Source organism: Neophocaena asiaeorientalis, unplaced genomic scaffold (assembly GCF_003031525.2).
Source record: "Neophocaena asiaeorientalis asiaeorientalis breed wild unplaced genomic scaffold, Neophocaena_asiaeorientalis_V1.1 scaffold113, whole genome shotgun sequence".
NCBI classification, from domain to species: Eukaryota; Metazoa; Chordata; class Mammalia; order Artiodactyla; family Phocoenidae; genus Neophocaena; species Neophocaena asiaeorientalis.
In genome coordinates, this window is record NW_020172316.1 from 3,392,128 (window position 1) to 3,414,602 (window position 22,475).

General features: G+C 36.8%; 2 pseudogenes; one reads left to right on the forward strand and one right to left on the reverse strand.

The window, feature by feature from the left end:
• The first annotated feature begins 192 nt into the window (after positions 1 to 192).
• On the forward strand, positions 193 to 2,240 carry LOC112414399 (transforming acidic coiled-coil-containing protein 3 pseudogene; annotated as a pseudogene).
• An 8,204-nt stretch (positions 2,241 to 10,444) lies between these two features.
• Positions 10,445 to 13,201, reverse strand: LOC112414407 (40S ribosomal protein SA-like; annotated as a pseudogene).
• Between the last annotated feature and the right edge of the window lie 9,274 nt (positions 13,202 to 22,475).

Below are 22,475 nucleotides of genomic sequence, written 5' to 3' on the forward strand. Positions count from 1 at the left end.
TGAGTCTTCAGATCTCAAATGACAAAACAGTCACTGGTGACAAAAGTACGCAAAACTGTAGTTTCCTGTTTTAACCACCGGCACTTACTGGAATCTCATCTGTTCTCCGTCTGACGCAGTAAGAGTTTGTGCCACCCAAGAACGCAGGAAAAGCTATGAAGGGTACTTTTCAGTCTCCTCTGCGGGGTACAGATGCACAGGATTTTAAGTCCCAGCTTGCGCAGTGAACCTGAGGCTTGTTTTGATCCGGATGACACCATTGGGTTAGAAAACTATACTCAAATCTGGACGCAGAAAACACCAAGGAAGTGGACACCAAAATGACCAAAGGAATTCTCCGGAAACAAACATTGGTGGGGACGACCCCCCTTCAGGGTACATTAAACTAGCCTTTGAAGACAGGGTTCCCACCTCCCGGCTGGGCTGACCTACATTGCCTGGACGCGTCAAGCTCTCCCATGCCGGGGGCGTCTTCAAAACAAATGGCACCTCCAGGACCAACGTTTAGTTCTTATTCTGCAGACATTCCTTCCATAAAAGCATCACATCCTCCTCCGAAATTGTGGAAGACCCTTCAGGGATGGCATCCCAAGACAGAACGGAGGGTCCTCAGAAGCCAGAGGAGAAGAAGGGCCCCTCGCAGACCCACCAGGCTGGCCCGTTCCCTGCTCGAGACTTCTGCCCCTGAGAACGCGGCCACCGGCCCTCGGAAGGCCTCATAAGGAAGAGGCCCATGGCCAAATGGCCGACCGTGCCAGGAATGGCCCATGAAGCTAGAATCTGGCTTCTCTGATGCTGCCACCAGCAAAAGGCTTTCCTCATCTAGGAAACTGGGGGAGAGAACTGGCCTCAAACCGGCAAAGAGGAGGCTGGAGGCTGAGGCGGGAAAATGCCGCGGTCCTTACTACCCTCGGGGCATTTTCCTGGGACACACCGGACGACCCAAACTTTAACCTGTTCCGAGGCCGTGGAGAGGTCCGGCCCCCAGATGGCCCCCAAAGGAGCTGCTGGGCCCTGCGGCCGAGCCGCTGAGCGTGGGGCCTGTGGCTGCGGAGGACTCTCCTCAGCGGATGACGCCTGCAGTGCACACCGCGTGGGAGCCGCGGGCTGAGGAAACGGTGAATTCTTCCGGCTCACTGGCTCCCCACCAGCAGCCCCGGCAAAGAGCCACTGCCTCGCCCGCTGACCCAGCGGCCCGCGCGAGCTGCGTCGGACTGGAGTGAGGAGCACTTCCGGACCTGATTGGTGAGCACTTCCGAGCCCCGAGGTGGATTATGTGAAGCAGATTGGGACTCTCTCGTTCAAGGAGTTGCCCTTGAGGAAACAGTCCGTATACCACAAGTTTGACCCACTCCTTAAAGACAGCCCTCAAAGACCGACGCCTGTGACCCCTGAGACAGGAAGTGCGGGCGAGGCCGACACTCCTTCCTCAGGGAGTCCGCCTGAGGCCAAGCTGGTGGAATTTGATTTCTTCCGAGCTCGGGATGCTTCTGTGCCAGGTTGGCCCTGTGTGTCCTTGGGCCGGGGGTACGTGCCCATCGTGGATATGCTGCAGCGCAGCATGCACCTGGACACTATGGTGAAGCGACACAAAAGGAGAACCTGTTGCTGAAGAACAGATAGGAGGGGCTCTCTGAGAAGAAGCTGGAGATGAGGAAGATCATGGACAGGTTTGAGGAGATTGTGTACCAGGCAGTGGAGGCGGCTCAGAAACAGAAGGCACTTACCAAAAGCTGAAATCCAGAAGGTTCTGAAAGAAAAAGATTAACTTATTGCAGACTGAACTACATGGAAAAATCTCTCTAACCTTTTCAGGTGGTTCGAGAAAGAGAAGGACTTGATCAAAGGCTACCACACATATGAAGAAGCACTGAATAAGTGTGTTGAGGATTACATAGAAAGAATTGAAAAGGAAGGCCAGAGATACCAGGCGCTGGAGACCCATTCAGGAGAGAAACTCACGCTCACAAATGAGGAGATTGCCCAGGTCTGGAGTAAGGCCCAAACAGAGGCCTTGGCCTTCCAAGTGAGCCTGAGGAAAGAGCATCCACTCACTGGAGAAGAAGATTGAGCAGAATATTAAAGAAAATGATGAATTGACCAGAATCTCTTGTCCACCTCATTTCCAAGATGTAAAAGATCTGATGTGGAAGTTTCTGACCAGTGTCCATCTCTCCCTCCTGTCTGTCTGTCTGTCTGACTCTCTGTTAGATGATTTCATGTTCTTTCTTCTCTCTTGACCTCAACTTGCTTTTAAATCAGATTGCTTTAAAAAGAAGACTAAAGAGGATGGACCTAGAGATTATCATACTAAGTGAAGTAAGCCAGACAGAGAAAGACAAATATCATATGATATCGCTTATGTATGAAATCTAAAAAAATGATACAAATGAACTTATTTACAAAACAGAAACAGACTCACAGACATAGAAAACAAACTTATGGTTACCAAAGGAGAAAGGGGTAGGGGAGGGATAAATTAGGGTTTGGGATTAAAATATACACATACTATGTATAAAATAGATAACCAACAAGAACCTATTGTATAATATAGGAAACTATGCTCAATATCTTGTAATAACCTATAATGGAATGTAAAAAAAGAATATATATGTATAACTAACTCACCTTGCTGTACACCTGAAACTAACACAACATTGTAGATCAACTATATTTCAATTAAAAAAAAACTAAAGAAAGTTTCCCTTTAGTTAAAACAAAAAAAGAATTTAAGTGTACTAGCTTTGGAATTACACACTAGGTTTAAATCCTAACTCTGTCATGTACTAGCTGTAGAGCTCAATCTCTCCTACGTCAGTTTCCTTACTGATAAAATGTGTACAATTATTGAAATACTGATGCAAGATTGACAATGTATGTCTGGAAAAAGCACTTGAAAATAATGTCCATTAAATATAGTTTAAAATGCATCAAAATCTTATTAGTAAAACTGTGGGACTTACATAACAGACAGATGGAGCAATAAAACAGCACAGATGCTTCAGGGACAAAATACCAGTATATATAAAAATATATTGTTTGATAAAGGCTGCAATACAAATCAGTGAGGGCAGAAGAAAAATTTCAACAAATGGTTCCAGACTTTGGGTGAAATCTCTGGGAGAAATTAGCTAGATGTGTACTTTTCAAATAAATTCCATATAAATTAGATCATTAAATAAATAAAACTGTTAATCAATTAGAATAAAATTGAAGTCATTAAGTATTGGATATCAACATGGGGAAAAGCCTCCAAGGCAAAAGAACAATAGCAGAATAACAGAATAAAAAAACAGATTCGACTACATAAAAATTAGGTCTAAATGACACTAAAAAAAATTATGAAAAGTAAATTACAAATGGTAAACAAGAAAAATACTTTCATCATTCGTGGTAAGCCAAAGGTTAATATAAACACCTAAAGAACATTTACAAATCAGTAATAAAAATTGTAAACTCTGTAAGAGAAAAATGAACAAAAAATGGAGCAAGTATTTTGTTAAAGTGGTACAAAGAGCCAAAAAAAAAGTTAATACGAAAAAATCTCAATAACCAATTTAAAAACACATTTTTGCTTATCATACTGGTAAATAATTTGAAAGAAAAATAGGTAATATTACTAGGTAGTGTACCCTGAGATTGGAGCATTCACAGATTGCAGATGAGGGAATAAATTTGAGTAAATGTTAAGGAACTAATACCAGATTTATAATCCTTGACACAATATGCTTTCTATAAAAATTTATCTTAAGAAATAGAGAGGGTTCTAACAGCTGTTGGGGAAAGGTTGTGGTAGAGAGAATGGCAAGAAGGGTTAATATTGAGTTATTACCAGGGATAGAACTGAACGTACTTGGAGTGTAGGAGTGGGACATGAAGGACAAGTAGGAGCCAAGAACAAAATTTCCTGAATATTAAAAAATACATACAACTATTATATAAAATAATACAAAAAAATCCAAAAAAGCAAAATAAAAAAGTTATTTTTAAAAATGAAAGTGCCAATTTACATGGAAATTTGGAGGAAAAGCTGGTTTGAAATAGATGATGTTAATTTTTAAACGAGTTGAATGTGTGCCAACAGGGTATTAAAGATACATTCAAATATCTCCCTTAGTTTTTATTATGTAATATATGAGCATAGTAAAAAAAAAAAAGATCGAATAGCAGAGAAAGTTACACAATATCAAATTTCCCACTGACTTTCCTATAACTACTACAAGTCCTACTCTTCATTAGTAGCCACCTTGAATTCTCATTTACTTCCTCTGGTGATCAGTTCCCATATTAGTGGAACTCAAACCTCGATATTTTGATCTATCAACATCAAATATTACTTGATATCTTCATACTATGAGAGACCAGGAACTTGTCCTCTCTTCCTAATTTTCTTAAGTTGAATTATTACTTTTGGATCCTATTGGTAATAATTGTAACATATTATATGTAAACTTCTGTAAGAAGTTTACACTTAAACTATGTCTTGACTGATCAGCTTCAGACAATATTGTTGAAATCCCTCAATATAAACTGAGTGTATCAGTGATTATAAACTTTCTTCCACCTCTCATCCCCCTGTTTTTCTCCCAATAACTGGAGGCTGTACTATCACTTTTATTAAGGTTTAGGACATTTATATTTTATTCTGTAAATATAATAAAATAATTCATATTTTGCCTAGAGGTTGAATTCTGAAAACTTAAACTGATAAGTAGCATTTGATAATTTTATAATTATGTAACTGTTATTGATGTAGAATATACTACATATTTAGGACCCATTGAGAAAGATATAGAATTCCTTTTTCTTTGCTTTTTAAACAACTTTATTGAGGTATAACTTGCACACCATAAAATTCATCCCTTTTCACTATACCATTTCAAGATATTTAGTAAACTTACCAAGTGATGCAAATCTTCATCATAATCCACCAATATTTTCATCACCCCAGTAAGGTCCCTCATGTCCATTTACAATTAATTCCCTTTCCTACCTGCCAGCCTCAGGTAAACATTAATCTACTTTCTGACTCTATAGATTTGCCTTCTCTGGTTTTTTTCTCTTAGAAAAATGGTTTAAGATTTATACATGTTGTTGGGACTTCCCTGCTGGTGCAGTGGTTAAGAATCCACCTGCCAATGCAGGGCACACAGGTTCAAGCTCTGGTCTGGGAAGATCCCACATGCCGCGGAGCAGCTAAGTCCATGTGCTACAACTACTGAGCCTGTGCTCTAGAGCCCGTGAGCCACAACTACTGAAGCCTGCGTGCCTAGTGCCCATGCTCTGCAACAAGAGAAGCCCACGCACTGCAACGAAGAGTAGCCCCTGCGGGCCGCAACTAAAGAAAGCCTGCGCACAGCAATGAAGACCCAATGTACCATAAATAAATAAATAAACAAATAAATAAATAAAAAGAGTATACATGCAGTAGCATGTGCCACTATTTCATTCCTTTTTATTGTTAGATAGTATTCCTTTGCTTTGATTTACCGTATTTTGTTAGTCATTCATCAGTTGATGGACATTTGAGGTGTTTCCATTTTTTGGATATTATGAATAACTCTGCTATGAACATTTGTGTGCAGGTATTTGTGTGAACTTATATTTTTTATTTCTCTTACGCTGATACCTAGGAAATCTAATTTTGTATTTTTCTGCACCAGTCTACGCAAAGGAAAATGTCCCAATTATCAAGAGCATCTGGAGTTTTTTTTTCCTGTATGTCATTAATTACTTTGAATCATTCCATATTTTACAGTCTAACCTCGGCCTTTTTGTTCAGATTTTTTTCCCTCTAGAGATTTAAAACAATTTTTAAATTAATATGTCATAAATACCAAAGGGTATAAAGATATTACCCACAAACCTGCATATTTACACCCTGCTTAAGAAATAAAATACTTCCAGAACACTTGAGAAACCTTATGGATTTCACCTCAGTAGCATCTCCCTCTCTTCTTTCCAGAGATTACCATTATCCAGAGTTTATCATCTTTATACATTTAAATAAAAACTTTTACTAACTATAAATGTATTTCTCAATTAGTTAAAAAAACAAACAAATATTTATGCTGTTTAAATTCCTACTGGACTTGATTTTTTCTCAACATTTATTTTTGTGAGATTTACCTATATGTATAGTTTTGTTTTGTTTTTTTACTGAAAGTCATACATTTTCATTGCCATGTTATATTCCATTTTGTGAATATGCCAACATTTACCCATTTTTCGGTTAATTGGAAGTTAACTAGTTAAATTTTTTTTTTTGGGTGGGGGCACTATAATCATTCTTTGTCACTGACCCAAGAATGTTTTCTATCAGCATCCAGGAAACTGTAGTAGGCTGACCTGATTGCTTGTATAAAAGGTGAAATCTCAGAACAACCAGTTCTTAACATTTTATTTTATTCATTAATAATATATATCAATTTTATTGACCTTTTCAAAGAGACAACTTTCTATTTCATTGGTTGTCTCTATTGTTTTTCTGTTTTCTATTTCATTGATTTCTGCACTGATATTTATTTTCTTATTTTTAACTTATTTTGTGTTTAATTTGCTCATCCTCTTCAAGTTTTTTTAATGTGGATCCTGAGGTCATTAATAGGAGAACTTTGTTTATTTTTAAAACAGTAATATAAATTTCCCCATAGGTACTGCTTTGGCTCATCTCACAGATTTTAATATGTTGTGTTTTCATCTTCATTCAGTTCCAAATACTTTCTTATGTCCCTTTTATTTTCTTCTTTGACCTGTGGATTATTTAAAAGTGTATTATTTAGTTTCCAAGTATTTGGGAATTTACCAGAGATCTCTGTTAGTGATCTCTAATTTAATTCCACTGGGGTCAGAGAACATACTTGGTATGATTTGAATCCTTTTAATATTATTGAGACTTGTTTTATAGCCCAGAATGGGGTTTCCCTTGGTAAATATTCAATGTGTACTTTAAAATAATGTGTATTTGCTGTGTGGAGTGTACTATAAATGTCTATTATTCAAGTCTATTGATAGTGTTGTTCAGATCTTTTATATCCTTAATGGGTTTCTCTCTACCTGTTTTATCAGTTTTTTAAAGTGAGGAGTATCAAATATCTGACCATTTGACTGTAATTGTGAATTTGTGTACTTCTCCTTAGAGTTGCATTATTTTTGCTTCATGTATTTGAAGCTTTGTTATTATGTGCTTCTTCATTTTGACACCTTCATTTTATATAGGTGTTCCTGTGCATTCAAAAGGGTATTTATTATTATTTTCCCAATATTTGAAAATGTGTTTTAGCCTGGAAAATTTGAGAATATCTAATCTTCCATATTATTAAAAATTTACATCTTTTCTGGATTTTTTTTCTTGTCAGTTAAAATATAATGTGCTCTCACCAGTCAGAATGGCCATCATCAAAAAATCTAGAAACAATAAATGCTGGAGAGGGTGTGGAGAAAAGGGAACACTCTTGCACTGCTGGTGGGAATGTGAATTGGTACAGCCACTATGGAGAACAGTATGGAGGTTCCTTAAAAAACTACAAATAGAACTATCATATGACCCAGCCATCCCACTACTGGGCATATATCCTGAGAAAACCATAATTCTAAAAGAGTCATGTACCAAAATGTTCATTGCAGCTCTATTTACAATAGCCCGGAGATGGAAACAACCTAAGTGTCCATCATCAGATGAATGGATAAAGAAGATGTGGCACATATATACAATGGAATATTACTCAGCCATAAAAGGAAACGAAATTGAGCTATTTGTAATGAGGTGGATAGACCTAGAGTCTGTCATACAGAGTGAAGTAAGTCAGAAAGAGAAAGACAAATACCGTATGCTAACACATATATATGGAATTTAAGGAAAAAAAAATGTCATGAAGAACCTAGGGGTAAGACAGGAATAAAGACACAGACCTACTAGAGAACAGACTTGAGGATATGGGGAGGGGGAAGGGTGAGCTGTGACAAAGCAAGAGAGAGGCATGGACATATATACACTACCAAACGTAAGGTAGATAGCTATTGGGAAGCAGCCGCATAGCACGGGGAGATCTGCTCCGTGCTTTGTGACCGCCTGGAGGGATGGGATAGGGAGGGTGGGAGGGAGGGAGACGCAAGAGGGAAGAGATATGGGAACATATGTATACGTATATGTATAACTGATTCACTTTGTTATAAAGCAGAAACTAACACACCATTGTAAAGCAATTATACCCCAATAAAGATGTTAAAAAATAAAAAATAATGTGCTCTTATTTAATCAATAAAATAATTAATGTTTTTAGTTTTTTGAGATTCTTGATAAATTTAATCCAATTTTTTTTCTTGAAGTCATCCTTTTGGATCCCTTTGGTTTCTTGTTTTAATTTGAACTAATTTCTTCTTAACCCTTCTTCACAGATGTAAACCTCGGATTTTGTTTTTAATCTCCATGGCTAGGTTAGGTACATGCCTCTGATTTTAGTCACTAATTACTTTTTTGATTTTGAGGTGTACTGACTCATGTAATTATTTTAGAAGAGTATTTGAGTGATATGTTCTTTGAATTTGGTGCTTCTGAATATGTCATTTACCTTTGTCATTTTGTTATAGTTTGCTGGGTGTGGAATTCTGAGTTTAAAACTATTTGCCCTTTAATTCATTACATGGTGCCAGTATAATCTTAATATAAAAACCAATAAAGTTAGTGCCACAAATATTTAGAACAATTTCACTTATGGATAAGGGTATAAACTTCCTAAACAAAATGAACATCAGCAATGCATTAAAAATAACACATTATGACAAATTATTTGGGAAATACTAGTTCATGATCAGTGAACCAACTGAAATAAATAATTATCAATATATTACAATCTAAAGGAGAAAAGTCATGCAACTGTATCAATAACAATAAATGTTAACAATTTAATAAGGCGGTTACCATGTGCCAGATGCTGTTCTAAATTCTTTATGTATAGTAATTCATTTAATCCTTATATCAACCTTATGAGGAAGGTGATATTTATTATGCTCCTCTACACATGAGAAGACAGACACATAATAGTAACTTAAAAAGATCATATTGTTCTCTAAGTCAAAGAACAGGGATTCAAACTCAGGTAGTCTGGATCCAGAGTTTATGCTGTATTATATTCTGTCATTAATAGATACTGAAAAATCATTCTATAAATTTTTGTTAACATTCCAATTAATAAGAATAAAGGAACTACTTATTATAAGAGATAATTTACCTGTATATAGAGTTAAAGCAAAAGAGATTGAACATCTGAGAGATGAGACATACTGGATCAATTTTTGCCCTATATTTTCTCAATTCCCCTCAGAACTAACATTGAATGTTTTGTTTTAGGAAGTGTATTTTAATTTCTTAGAATCCATTCTTGTTGTCTTATTTCTCTTTCTCATGTCAAAATTTTTTGGTTTAGCTTAATTTTATGAGTGCAACATTTCAAAATTTTCTCAACATATTAATTAGAAAAAAAGTTGTATGCTATTCCCAAAGTTCTACTCTGTTCTCTTTAATGCGATTTACTTTATTTTTTATTTTATTAATGTATCTTGCAGACATTAGTTATAAATTAGAAAAGAAAACTGCTTTAAATTCTTTACATTGACAGAAATAACTTTTTGATACTGCTTAAGGCTGAAGAGTGTCTTGGCCAAGGATTTTAATAATAAACTTTTATGTAGCTTGTTCAAATTTTTATTTTATTTTATGAAACATATAATCCAATAATTAAGCATTTTTGTGTATTAAGTGTGTAATCAGTATACTGTGAGTTCTTAAATATCAATTCAATATATGATAGAAGGGACATACTGAAAGCAAAGGGCAAATGAGTTTTAATGAGGAGATAACATTCACCAACACACACTTAAGTAGAATAGACCTCATTCTTTACATTGCAATATTATTTGTAAGCTGGCCAGTGTGAGGGCTTGAAATTTCATGGCATAATTAGAAAATCATTGTGGCCTCAAAGACTTCGGTATCTTGGCTCATAAAACAGTAGTGGTGGAGTACTTGCTTTTTATGGCGATTTTTTCCCTGTGGTTTATCTTTTAGAACAGAATTCAGATGTTCGTTGACTATCTCATAACAACAAAGTCAGGTAAGAGATTATTAAGTGAATGTAGCTAGGATTATCAATGAAGGCACAGTGAAGGTAAAATCAGTACTTTCAGAGCAAAGACTAACTTATTTCTGACAACTCTGGTAACTGCTCAAAAAAGTGAGGCTGTGATTGTGTAAAGCTGTCTGCTAGCTAAAGACATTAAATTCAGATCGAGTTCAGGAAATAGCTTGTTGGAGAAAGGAAAACTGAGGCTTCACTTGATTTAACCACTTTTTTTTTTCTAGAAACGGTTTATTTTCTGTCAACGTTATTTCCGTTTTGTGTTTGAGTCTGTGGGAGAACAGTTTAAGCCCACTCAGAAGTTGTTCCTACCGTTCAGTGGCCAGAGCACTGGGGGCCGCAGACAGTCCTCGCTGGCGGCTGAGGCTTGGTCTCCAGTGTGGAACTGCTGGGTGGGCACAGAGGGCACCTGCGCCTTCAGACGCGTCTGTGACCTCGGGTGCAGTAGCAGTGAGTTTGGGAGCTGGAGCAGGCCATCCACCCTGAAAGTCCCCCTCGGTCACAGCCTTCCCAGCAGCTGCCTGCTCTCCCCTTCCGTCTCTTCCGGAAGTGGAGACGGGGCTGATCTCCCAGGGATGATTGCGGGAGATGGTGCCGCGCATGCGCAGACCATTCCGGGCCAGCGTCCACCACGTTAGAACCCCGAGTGGGCTCCCCTGTTGTTATCCCGGGATGGTAGCAGTATCCACAGGGCGCAGAGGAGAGTCTGTGTCGCACGGGGCGATGGTGGGCGGGTTCACATAAAAGCCTCTGTGAGAGGCCGGTGGTGAGCCCTGGGAACGGTAGCCGCCCGAAGCCGTGGCTCGTGAAGGGCTGCCCGGATCTGGTTAGGGAAGGTTCCAGCAGTGAGGTGGTCAGTAATAGGAGTGGCCCTGGTGGCAGCAGCAAACTTCAGCCCAGCTTGCTGGCCAGTGTTCCTGGAGGATACGATGCTGGAATCAGCCGGTGTACAACGGCAACAATGGCACAAGCTGCTGGAAGAAGCGTCTACCCTGTTCTCCTCAGATTTATGAGGTAGATGCCATCAGTTTTGCTTTTGTAGATGATTGTTCCATTTGGAAATCAAGGTTGTTGCCAACTAAGTGGGTTCCTGCTGCAAGAAATTTGAGGACAGCCTCCTCCTTCGTTTACAGGACGTCAGAGACTCAGGGCATTGTGAAAATTTCCCTTTAAGTTGCCACAGAAACCCAGAGGAGATATATGGATCCTTTTCTGGGTAGCATAGAAAAACTAACCTCTTCTAACTTGTAAATCAGAAGGCACTTTCCAGAAAATTTTGCAAAGATTTTTTTCTACATTTGACCCTTGAACAACACAGGTTTGAACCTGTGTGGATCTGCTTATACGTGAATTTTTTTCAATAGTAAATACTGTAGTATTACCTGATCTGTGGTTGGTTGAATATGCTGACAGGGAAATGTGGATACTGAAGAATAGCAGATACTGGGGAACAGTGTATATGGAAGGCTGACTATAATTTATATGCAGATTTTCCACTGAGGGCTGGGTGGGCACCTCTAGCTCCCGGGTTGTTAAAGAGTCAACTGTACATATTACAACTTTGACTAGATGCAGTCAGTGTTGTTTAGATAGACATAGTAACTTTATAGTGGAAGATTTCTGTTTTTTAAAGTTTACTTATTTATTTTAAATTTATTTAAAAAAATTTTTTGGGTGCATTGGGTCTTCGTCGCTGCGCGCGGGCTTTCTCTCTGGTTGCTGCGAGCAGGGGTTACTCTTCGTTGTGGTGCGCAGGCTTCTCGTTGTAGTGGCTTCTCTTGTTGTGGAGCATGGGCTCTAGGCGTGTGGGCTTCAGTAGTTGTGGCACATGGGCTCAGTAGTTGTGGCATGCGAGCTCTAGAGCGCAGGCTCAGTAGTTGTGGCGCACAGGCTTAGTTGCTCCACGGCATGTGGGATCTTCCCGGACCAGGGCTCAAACCTGTGTACCCTGCATTGGCAGGCAGATTCTTAACTACTGTGCCACCAGGGAAGCCCCTGGAAGATTTCTTGTCAGTAAAATCATAGTGTTTATTTTGAAGGACTGGATTTAAATCTGAGGACTGTCTTTATTTATCAATTGTCTCAACTGTTAATCGGGAATATTACCTACCTCATGGGCTTTTTGTAAGAATTTTAAAAAGTAATACTGTTAGGTACTGGGAACAGTGTCTGACACATAGTGAGCACTCAATAAATGTTAGATATTGTTACCTATCTACTGTCTATGAATATCTCTACCTTAAACCTCAAGGTAACAGGCAAGCTTCTTGCAGGGAGGAATAAAACTACATTTGTGTCTCCAAACAAACAACAAGAGATATTGCTTTTAAGTATATTTTTCTTAGCAGCTTGCAGATAGCAATAGCTGTTATGAAGCTCATACTCAAGGTCTGTGCTTGTTTCAAAGAAAGCTCACCATGTGTTGGGAGCTTGGCAGATGACTCAGTTCTGATTCCTTTTATGTCCACTTTCTCTCATTTTTCTTCTAAAATGCACAAGCAGCACAGCATCAATTTCTCTCTTCTCCTCCATCTCCCTCTCTTCCCCTTCTCCTCCCCCCACACTCCTTTTCCTTCAACACACACACACAAGCATACACACCAGTTTCGTTTTATTTATTTTTTTAATCCCCAAAGGATTCACAGAGCAGTGTTTGCAGCTGCCGTGTTTTCCACTGGTTAAATTGGCAGTTACCTACTGTGTGGAGTTGCTAGGAGAAGGTGAATAAGCATGATTACAGCATCATCGTTGTACATATTTTTCAATAACAACCTGTGGAGCTCAGTGGTCTGTCTTCTGTACGGCTCTTATGTTATTTTCTCATTGTTGTCATTAGTATTTGTTGAATTTATTTTTAGAGCCTGGTATATTTTTAACTCTTGGTTCCAGATCAATTAGGAGACAAAAACCTTGGCATTTAAAACAGCCACTTTTTTCTCAGGGCGGTGCTGCTGATACTGTTTCCTACCATCTGTTTTCTTATTACATCCTGTCCTCCTTCCATTGGTAGAGAGGAATTCAGCTTCTTCTGGTGTGCTAAAGTCATTCACGTTTCTCTTGTGCATAATAGATCTCAGAAACTGTAGGAATTCTGATGTGCTTCAGTGCACAGAGCAGTAACAAATGAGCTGCTTTGGGGGAGAGCTGGAGCGCTCAGTCGGTCAGTAGTACAGTAGCAGGCTCACATGTGTCGATTGTTTCTGTGAGGTCAGAGGATGTGTTTATACTGCTGTCTGCTTGAAGGGAGGTGATGTGGTGAGCAGTGGATATGCCTGTCAAAGTCAATAGCAATTCTGGCAGAAGCTGCCGTCAGCTTTGTAAATCTGCAATGTTTTGATAGATAAGAGATGCTACTGTATAACTGTTTTAAGATTTGTAGTGGACTGAGGAATGCTTGTTCTAGCTGCTGAAACTGACTAACTGTATTGCCCTAGGAGTATCATCATGGGGTCTACTGCTACAGAAACTGAAGAATTGGAAAACACCACTTTTAAGTATCTCATAGGAGAACAGACTGAAAAAATGTGGCAACGCCTGAAAGGAATGTGAGTAAGCTCTTTGCTTGGTCTGTGTTTTTATCCACCTCTCTGACCAAAAAAATTTTGACTATTAACATGATGAATTGTTGGTACTTTCTGACTTTGTGTTTCCTTTAGAAAGATTTTCTTTAAAAAAAAAAAAAAAAGTGTCAGTCTTAGCTAACAACTTGCTTGAAGGATGTATAGTTCTTTTGCACAGGTATGTTTTATGTAAAGTAAGGTAACTCCCTGAGAATTCACTTCACTATTAGACTACATGGCTTCTTTTAGACATTCTGTATGTGTTACTTAGATATGTGGTTTAGATATGCAGAAAAGTAATTATAAAAGCTGCTTGTCTGGGTACTTGCAGAAATAAAATTTGTCTCAGGTAAAAAGACAGATTACTACTAATACTTATTTCTTTGTGATTAGATTTTGAATAAAAAGGACAGGATTAATATGATAATAAATAGCTATACTCCATTGTGCTTATTCCTTATGTCTTAATAATATTTTTTTAAGAAAAAAATGTTTATGTGGTAAAATTACTAGCAGCATACCAAACTTGCTTGAGAATTTTGGCTTAAATTAACCAATTCACTTCTGAGAGTACAGAATAGCTCATGGTGTAAACTAGACTTTAGTAAGGTGGGTCAAGAAGTGTGCTTATGTCAAGCATGAAATGTAAGTACCTGAGTCAAACTTTAACTGCAGTACTGTTTACCTTGCTGTTTAAACAGCATCTAGGTTTTTTTCTGTGTATGTAACTAATTCCTGTTTAGTGTTCCAGCACACTATGTTTACATGCTTTATTTTAATTATGTCATAATTTTAAAATCAGATTTAATTTTTAAAATATGAAATATGAATATTTACAGGCCATTGCAATTGCTTAGTATGTTTGCAGACTTCAAATGAAAATATGTTTGCTTTTCTATAATAATAGCTAAAGGAATCCTATACCATGAGAAACACAGGTTTTCTAGGATTTGTATTTCTAATGTTGTATACACATATTATTGTATAAAATGCAACATTTGAGTAAATTTAGTGTTGCTGTTTATCAAAATCTATGATTTTTTAAAAGAAAAATGATATCAAACTTTGTTAGGTAAAAATTCCTTCTACTTTCTTCCGTTTGAATATATTCAATGATGTTTATATAATTAGTGTTCTCTGTATATTTTCTTATACTTGAAGTAATACATGGCATTACAGTGCACTGGTTTAAGAGCACACTAATAATGCAACCAACGCTTACCAGAGAATAACTTGTAAAAAGGAGGCCATCTTTACATCATTTGAATGAATTAGAGAAATATGTTTACAAGATTCATTGAAGATTTAGAAATCACAGTTTTTTGTAAAGGTGGTTCTCTAGGGAAACAAATAATCCTATAAAAGCAAATAACAGCTTACAAAATTAATCAGCATAGATGAAAATTAAACATTGGCAGTCATCAGCTGATTTGTATCCTAACCTAATGAGTGGATGAACATCTGTACCGGAAAAACTATATTTCATATTACAACCTATTTTAGATTTTTTTCCCTTTAGCAGGACAGGATGGTTTTGGTTTGTTTGTTTTGTTCAGTTTGTCTTTGTTCTATTTTTCTGCAGTTATTTGAATGTATGAAGATGTATGGTAGTGAGTGTATGCATATGTCTTTAAAAAATTTGAAAAGTGAACTTGTGTTTATCTAACATTTTTCGGCAAAGTTATCCAACTTTCACACTATCAGTTGATCTCAAAGATCAACTGTCATATTTTTTCAGGAGAGGGTGATAGATTCATTTAGCAGTAGAGCTTCATGACAATATTCAACATGGTTGTAGGATATAATTATATATGTACCTATATAAATTTTGAATTGTGTCTATATAGCACCACTGAATGACCACATAGAGGCACTGAATGACCAAATTACTGATAACTAGGTTTTTTAAAATAATTATTGCTAAACTGATGGAAATGACTGAATGCTTTTGCATTAAAGCAAGAAAGAATTTTCATTTTGGTACTACTATTTTAACTTGTACTTGCAGACATTTCCAGTATTCTAGGTTCAGAATTGTCAAAACAAGAAGCTCTAAATCTAAAATCTGCATGACTAATGACAACCAAATTGTTTAATTATGGTCTTTTGTGTAGTCTAAATTCAAAGAAATGATATGAGGGACTCCCTATTCCATTGCTGAGATTGTCTTGCCTATTTAAAATCTTATATTGATTCAAACAGAATTTTAGCTTATCAAAATGTCTAGTGCTAGAATTCCACTTTTAAGTAATGGCAATTAAAATCATGTTACTCATGAAAGCTATCAAATAATTTTCTTAGTTTGGCAAAAAAGACTCAATGAAGGCCTTTAGATACTTGTTTGGAAAGTGATTTTTTGATCTTTAACTGCAAACTTTACAAATGCATTTATTTATTTCAACAGGGTATTGAAATAAGTACATTTTTGAGGTTAAATAAAAATAGAGACAAAGGTTAAAGTAAAATAAGATTTATTCCAGTATACCTTAAAAATGGAAAACATGAACCACTACAGGTAGATATTTACAGAAAATATTTTATAGGCATTTTCATATAACATTATATTTTAGAACACTTTTTTTCAGTCCATAGAAGTAATTTTTATATTTTGTAGCACATGTGAAAATGTTGGTAAACTAATTAAAATATCAGTTCTTCTCTATCATTTTGTTGATTTCTTTCATTGAACTCCTTTTAAATCTTCCTCATATAATATTTAATCGAGACAGCATATTCAGTAGTGTGCTAAGAAATCTCTTATTCATTTGTGGGAACAAAGGTAAAACAGTTTTCTCTTCCCATTTCTGATGTAGACTTGTATGCTTTGTTCTATTAATTTTCTTTTTATAGTTACGGCTCTTTTCTTTAGCTTTCTTCAATCCATCTTCTACCACTAATTTGTCACTCAGTATGACAATTTAGATTCTACACAATGACTCACCATGTCTGATGATAGAAATGTTAGCAAATGACTATGGCATCATGTCCTTCATAAACTATATTTAAAAAGAATCATATACATGTCCATAAGTTACCAACCATTTAGGATTTGGAAAACACTTCCTATTTCTTTTGCCATCTTGAAACCTGATGAAATTTCTGGTTCAGAAGTTTCCTGTGACTCTGGGACCTATACTACTTCCTACGGAGAGAGAACATTTGTCTAACACTAGTCTTTGCAAAGATTGTTAAGTTTATTGATTTCCATGAAGAAAGTTGATTTGAAGATTTTATATTTGTTTACATTTATACATAGTAGTTTTTTTCAATTTAAAAAGAATCTTTTTTTGTGTCATGATACTGATTTTTGGTCTTTAAGTGTAAAAAGGGCTCTTCCGCTGTGGAGTTTTTAAAAAATCAACTATGTTTTAAAACATTGGTACTGCTCTTTCCCGTCAGTGCTACTGTTCTAAGAATTTGATCTAAGAGGTTACAGCATTTCCAGAAAACTGTGATCAAGTTAAAATTCCAGTGAAAACCACAAGGTGTTAGAGTAAAACTAAATCAGAGTGTTATCCTGCTCAGTTTTTCAACAGAAAAGAGGAGAGTTTGAACTGCTCAAAACCATAAACTATTGATAAAGTGAGACTCACCACTCCACAGTACTTACTGCCAATACCTTCAGTTTTTATAGATGTAAGACTATGAGAATTTCGCTGTTAGAACCTAATGTAATATATGATAATTGATTTTATATGTAGAGACACATACCTCTTTATCTCTCCTAATCCATACAGATTTTAAGATCTGGAATTGTGAATACAACAGTGGAAAGACTTAAACTTCTTTTCTCATTTTTTTCTCTTTGATGGTATACATGATCTTCCGTAGTAGAAGAATAAAACGTAGAGGAGCAGAAAGTGGAGGAGAAAGCAGAAACCCTATAACTAATTTCAGTTAGCTGTTATTTTAGAGGGCAATGTGTTATACGGTTCTCTGATGAAGTAGCCCAAAACTTTATCACCAGGAAGGTGTAGCAGAAATACATATTTAGAATAAAAATTGGCAAAAGGTAAAATGACAGGCGTTATTAGCACCATATTACCAAACTAGAATTATACTTTAGGATGGAGCAATATTATAGATTAGAAGCAAATAAATCTGATCCTTTTACTCTCCTGCTTCAAACCTTTAAAGGCTTCTAGTGCCCTCCCTTCAAAGTTCAGCATCCATATGTATAAAATAGATAATTAATAAGAAACTGCTGTATAAAAAAATAAAATTCAAAAAAAAAATAAAATAAATTTTAAAAAGCCAGACAAACAAAAAAACAAAGTTCAGCATCCTTCCCAGGTCTCACCATACCTGTTCAACTTTTGGAGCCTGCTCTCATGCCTCTTCCTCTGTGGCCCCCTCCCACCCAAACCCAGGGTTGCACAGAAGAAATGCTGCTTACTTCCCATCTGCCTTTGCTCATTTTTTTCTCTCTTCCAGAGGGAACCATTCTTTTCTCCTCTCTCAGTCAGAGTTGCTCTTGCTTCTCATGAGGCTTTTAGAGATGTGTGGGGATGTTTCTGGTTGTTTCAGTGCCTGAGAGTGTTTCTGTATTCAGTGGACAGCAAGGTCCAGGCATGATAACTGTCCTCCAGAGCTTAGGACATTCTCTTATCAGGAAGAATTGTCCTACTAGAACTTCTAATTGAGAGCCTATTAAGAAATGCTCAAAGATCTCTTCTTAAATTTCACTTGCAAAAGAAATCCTTCCTGACCTTCCATACTAGATTAGTTTCCTATATTTGGCTCATTAAATAACCTGGGCTTCCCTTTTCATAACAAAATCTACCTTCCCCACAAGCTACTGAGAAAAAGAGCTATGTTCGCTGTGTTTGCTTGTGGATCTCTAGCCTGTAGCATAATAACTGGCATATTGGACATAATGCAATAAATACTGTTAAATCAATCCATCAATGAATAAAATTCTGAATCTTATAGTGGGTCTAACTACAAAATTAGAAGGTCAGTCAGGCTGTCAATATAGGGCCTAAAGCCAGGTTGGAGGAGTGGCAATAGATTCATAGCTGGAATAGGGATAAAGAAGATGGAAGGAAATAATGTTTGCTTATCGTCTACTCGTTGTCAGAACTTTCCAGATATAACATATCTGTATTCTCATTTACTCTTTTCAATGATTTCAAGAGGTAAATATCCTAAGTTGGTTAAACATCCAGTGTCTGATGGAACTTGGATTTAAATACAGATCAGCCTAGTTCTAAACCTCTTACTCATCTTGCTCCCAAAACAAAAAAAAAAACACAAAAGAGGACATTCTCACAATGGTTACCTAGAAAGATCACCAGAAAAGGATATAGAGTGTTGCTTCTTAAAACTTAGTCCATGAGCCTTATGGTAGGCAGACTAATTGACCCCAAGAGATGTCCATGTCCTAATCCCCAGAACCTGTGAAAATGTTACCTTATATGCCAAAGGGGAATTAAGGAGGCAGATGGAGTTAAGGTTGCTAGTCAGCTGACCTTAAAATATGGAGATTTGTCTAGATTATCCAAATGAGCCTATGTAATCACAAGCATTCTTAAATATGGAAGAAGGAGGCAGAAGGAGGTCACAGTGCCTTGATGTGAGAAGGACTCAACTTGTCTTTGCCAACATCAAAGGTGGAGGAAACAGGCTATAAGCCAAGGAATGTGGGAACCTCTAGAAGCTTGAAAAGGAAAGAAAACAGAATCTCTCTCTAGAGCCTCTAAAAAGAATGTATCCCTACCAACACCTTGATTTTAGCTCAGTGAAACTTGCATCAAATTTCTGACCCATGGAACTGAAGATAATACATTTGTGTTGTTTCAAGCTACTCAGTTTGTGGTACATTTGTTGCAGTAGCAATAAGAAACTAATATATTTCTCCTGTAACAGAATAGTAAGAGTATTTAACCAACATGGCCACTCCTATCCTCTCCCAACACACACATACACTCTCACTCACACCCACATACACACACACAGACACAGACATGATGCCTAGAGGTGGGGCCCAGCCTAGGTCACTCTATGGCACACTGGAGTTAGATACTCATTATCCTTAGCCATTAAATAACTCACTGTCCTCCATCTAACCCTGGATTACATGCCCAGAACCCCAGTTTTTTTACCAAGCTCTGATATTGAAAATATATAGTGGATTCATTTCAAATGTCAAAGAATGTTTATGCTATCTTTCTTGGAAATTGCTGATAAATCTCAGTCTCTGTTCTCATATGGATGTGTATGTGACTCTTTTGATGGATTAATAAGGCAAATCAGTTTAAAAAAATCAGTTTTTTAGTCATAAAACTGATTTGAAGAAGAGCATCTCACAAAGCCTATATTGGTATACAGATATAATATTAATATAAATCTCAGTTCTTGCATAACATTATGTTATGCTTTCTAGAATGGACATTGTTGAGATGAACTACCTTAGAGATGAAGAAATTGAACTTGGAAACAGTCAGATATTTTCTAATACCATCTATCATTTAATGAGTGACTGTGGAAAAGTTATTAGCTTTTCTGTGAAATCCAATTATTTCATTCGTTATTCATTCAGTCATACTTACTGATTGTGTAGTATGTCAGGTACTATTTTAGGCACAGGAACTTACATTCTAGAGGAAACAAATGACCAAAAAGTAAATTACAAAAAATAAGTTAAAATGGAGTAAGAAGTGACCTGAAAAAAATGTGCTAGGTCATGTGATCAAGAGTCACTTGGAGAAGGTATTTTGGCTAGTCAGGGATGACTTCTCTCAGGAGGAGTTGAGACAGACTCCTGTCCTTCATTAGATCTTGGGATGAGAGAGAGGCTAAGGAATGTCACATAATCTTTGCCCAAGTTCAGAATTAAGTGAAGGACAGATATAGGAGTCCAGTAGATGGAGACAAAATGTCAGCTTTATTGAAAGACTAAATTTATAATGGAGAGTAAGGTTTTTGGTTTGCAGCTAAATAAGCCAAAACATCTCTGAATTCAACTTACTCCCCCAAACTATAGACTTCCCCAAACAGGGACAAAGTCTCTTCTCCTAAATTTACCTCATAACCTCTGGTAGATGAGATATGCTTTCTACAAGTAGAATATCCCTTCCACGCCCCTTGAAGAGGACAGCTTACATCCCAAAGTCTAATTCCTTCTCCACAATTCACCAACCAAATGTTGCTTCTCCTCCTCTGTGAAAGAATATGAGAAGTGGCAAAGAGAGGCCAGGAAGGCTTTTCCAATGGAAGGTCCGTCCACTTAGAAGGAAGCATTAGGATCTGGGAATCTGGATGTTGCCAGAGTCAAGATAGTGAAAATTAAATAAAATAATGTATTTAAGAAATATAACACAGTACCTGGCACATAGTAAGCTCTTAAAACATTGTAATTATTAATATTCCCATAATCTTGTCCATTATTACGTATATTCCAGCTCTGCTGTTTAACAGCTATATGGTAAGTTGATTCATTTTTCAATGTCTTGGTTTCTTAACTGAAAATGGGAATAATATCCTTACCAATCTCATAGGTGTTGGGAATATTAAATGAATTAATGCTTATAAACTGCTAAGAACAGTGTCTAGAATTCAAGTAATACTAGCAGTATCATTATTATTACTGATAATACATGCAGAAGCAGAATTCTATTTTTTTTTTCAGGTAATTTTCTTAGAATCAGTAGACAGAGCAGGATTGTCAACATGAGAAAAGAAAGCTTTCTTTTAGCTCAGTGGAAGTGGTCTCACCAAAATCCCCAGATTTCTCTTTACCAGAACAGTTATACTCAAGGATTTACCTTTCCCTGAGGCAAGAGTGTGTTATGTGGGAAGAGAGAGCTGAGGAAGAGAAATGGGCTGGCCTTGAGAGTTTCACTGATAGAAGAATTTCCTTGATGGATTCAGTGTCTTTTGTTCAGCATCTTGTAGTGGTCTTAGAATGGATTTTATGTCTCTGTAATCCTGTATGACCTAGGGCTAATCTAATTTCCTGAGTCACTCGGGCTTGAAAATCATTTGTTAGGTTTTTTCTTATCCCTGTCTAGGTTGGGTTCATAAGAGAGTTGATTTCCAAGTAATTGTTGTCATGTGCCATGGTCATTCCTTTTGTCAATTCATTATAAAAAATACCAAATCGCCATTATGTTATTAGATTTTGTCCTTTATTCTAACATATTTCAGTCAGTTAATCAAATGTAAATATTTGAGCAAGTCTGATTCCCATCCAAAAGGACTGTGCTGTAAGCCATTTGGATATGAAAGGAACTGTTCATTAGCATCATTAAACAAATGATAGTGTTAAGGGCTTATGAGAATCCTAGTATTTCACATACCTGATCTGAACAAGTATTGGGCACGAATAACTATTTATTGTTACGAAAGGACATAAACATTTTAACAGGTTATTAGAGGCATATAATGAAACATTTTGTCTCTTTTGGTTCCTCCTTTAGGCTACAATTTCTTGAGGTTGTTTAAAGAGATTATATTCTATTTAATATCTTATAAAATATTTAAAAACAAATTTTTATTAAATAGGCCCAGAAAATGCTCAAAGCAAATAATTTCTGGTAGGTAAAATTTTGATATTTGTAGCTGTTCAAGTAAGTTTTTAAAGAGTCATGAAAAAGCACCACTGTCTACAGGGTGGCAAAACAGAGATCAACCTGAATTAAACTCTGCATAATCATGGAGAATCAAAGGATTCTTGGAATTTTGTACATGAATCAGGTCCTTGATAACTTAGAAGAAAATCACAATGGACTTCTTATCAGCAAAGCAACAACAGTATGATGACTCTGGTCCACTTAAA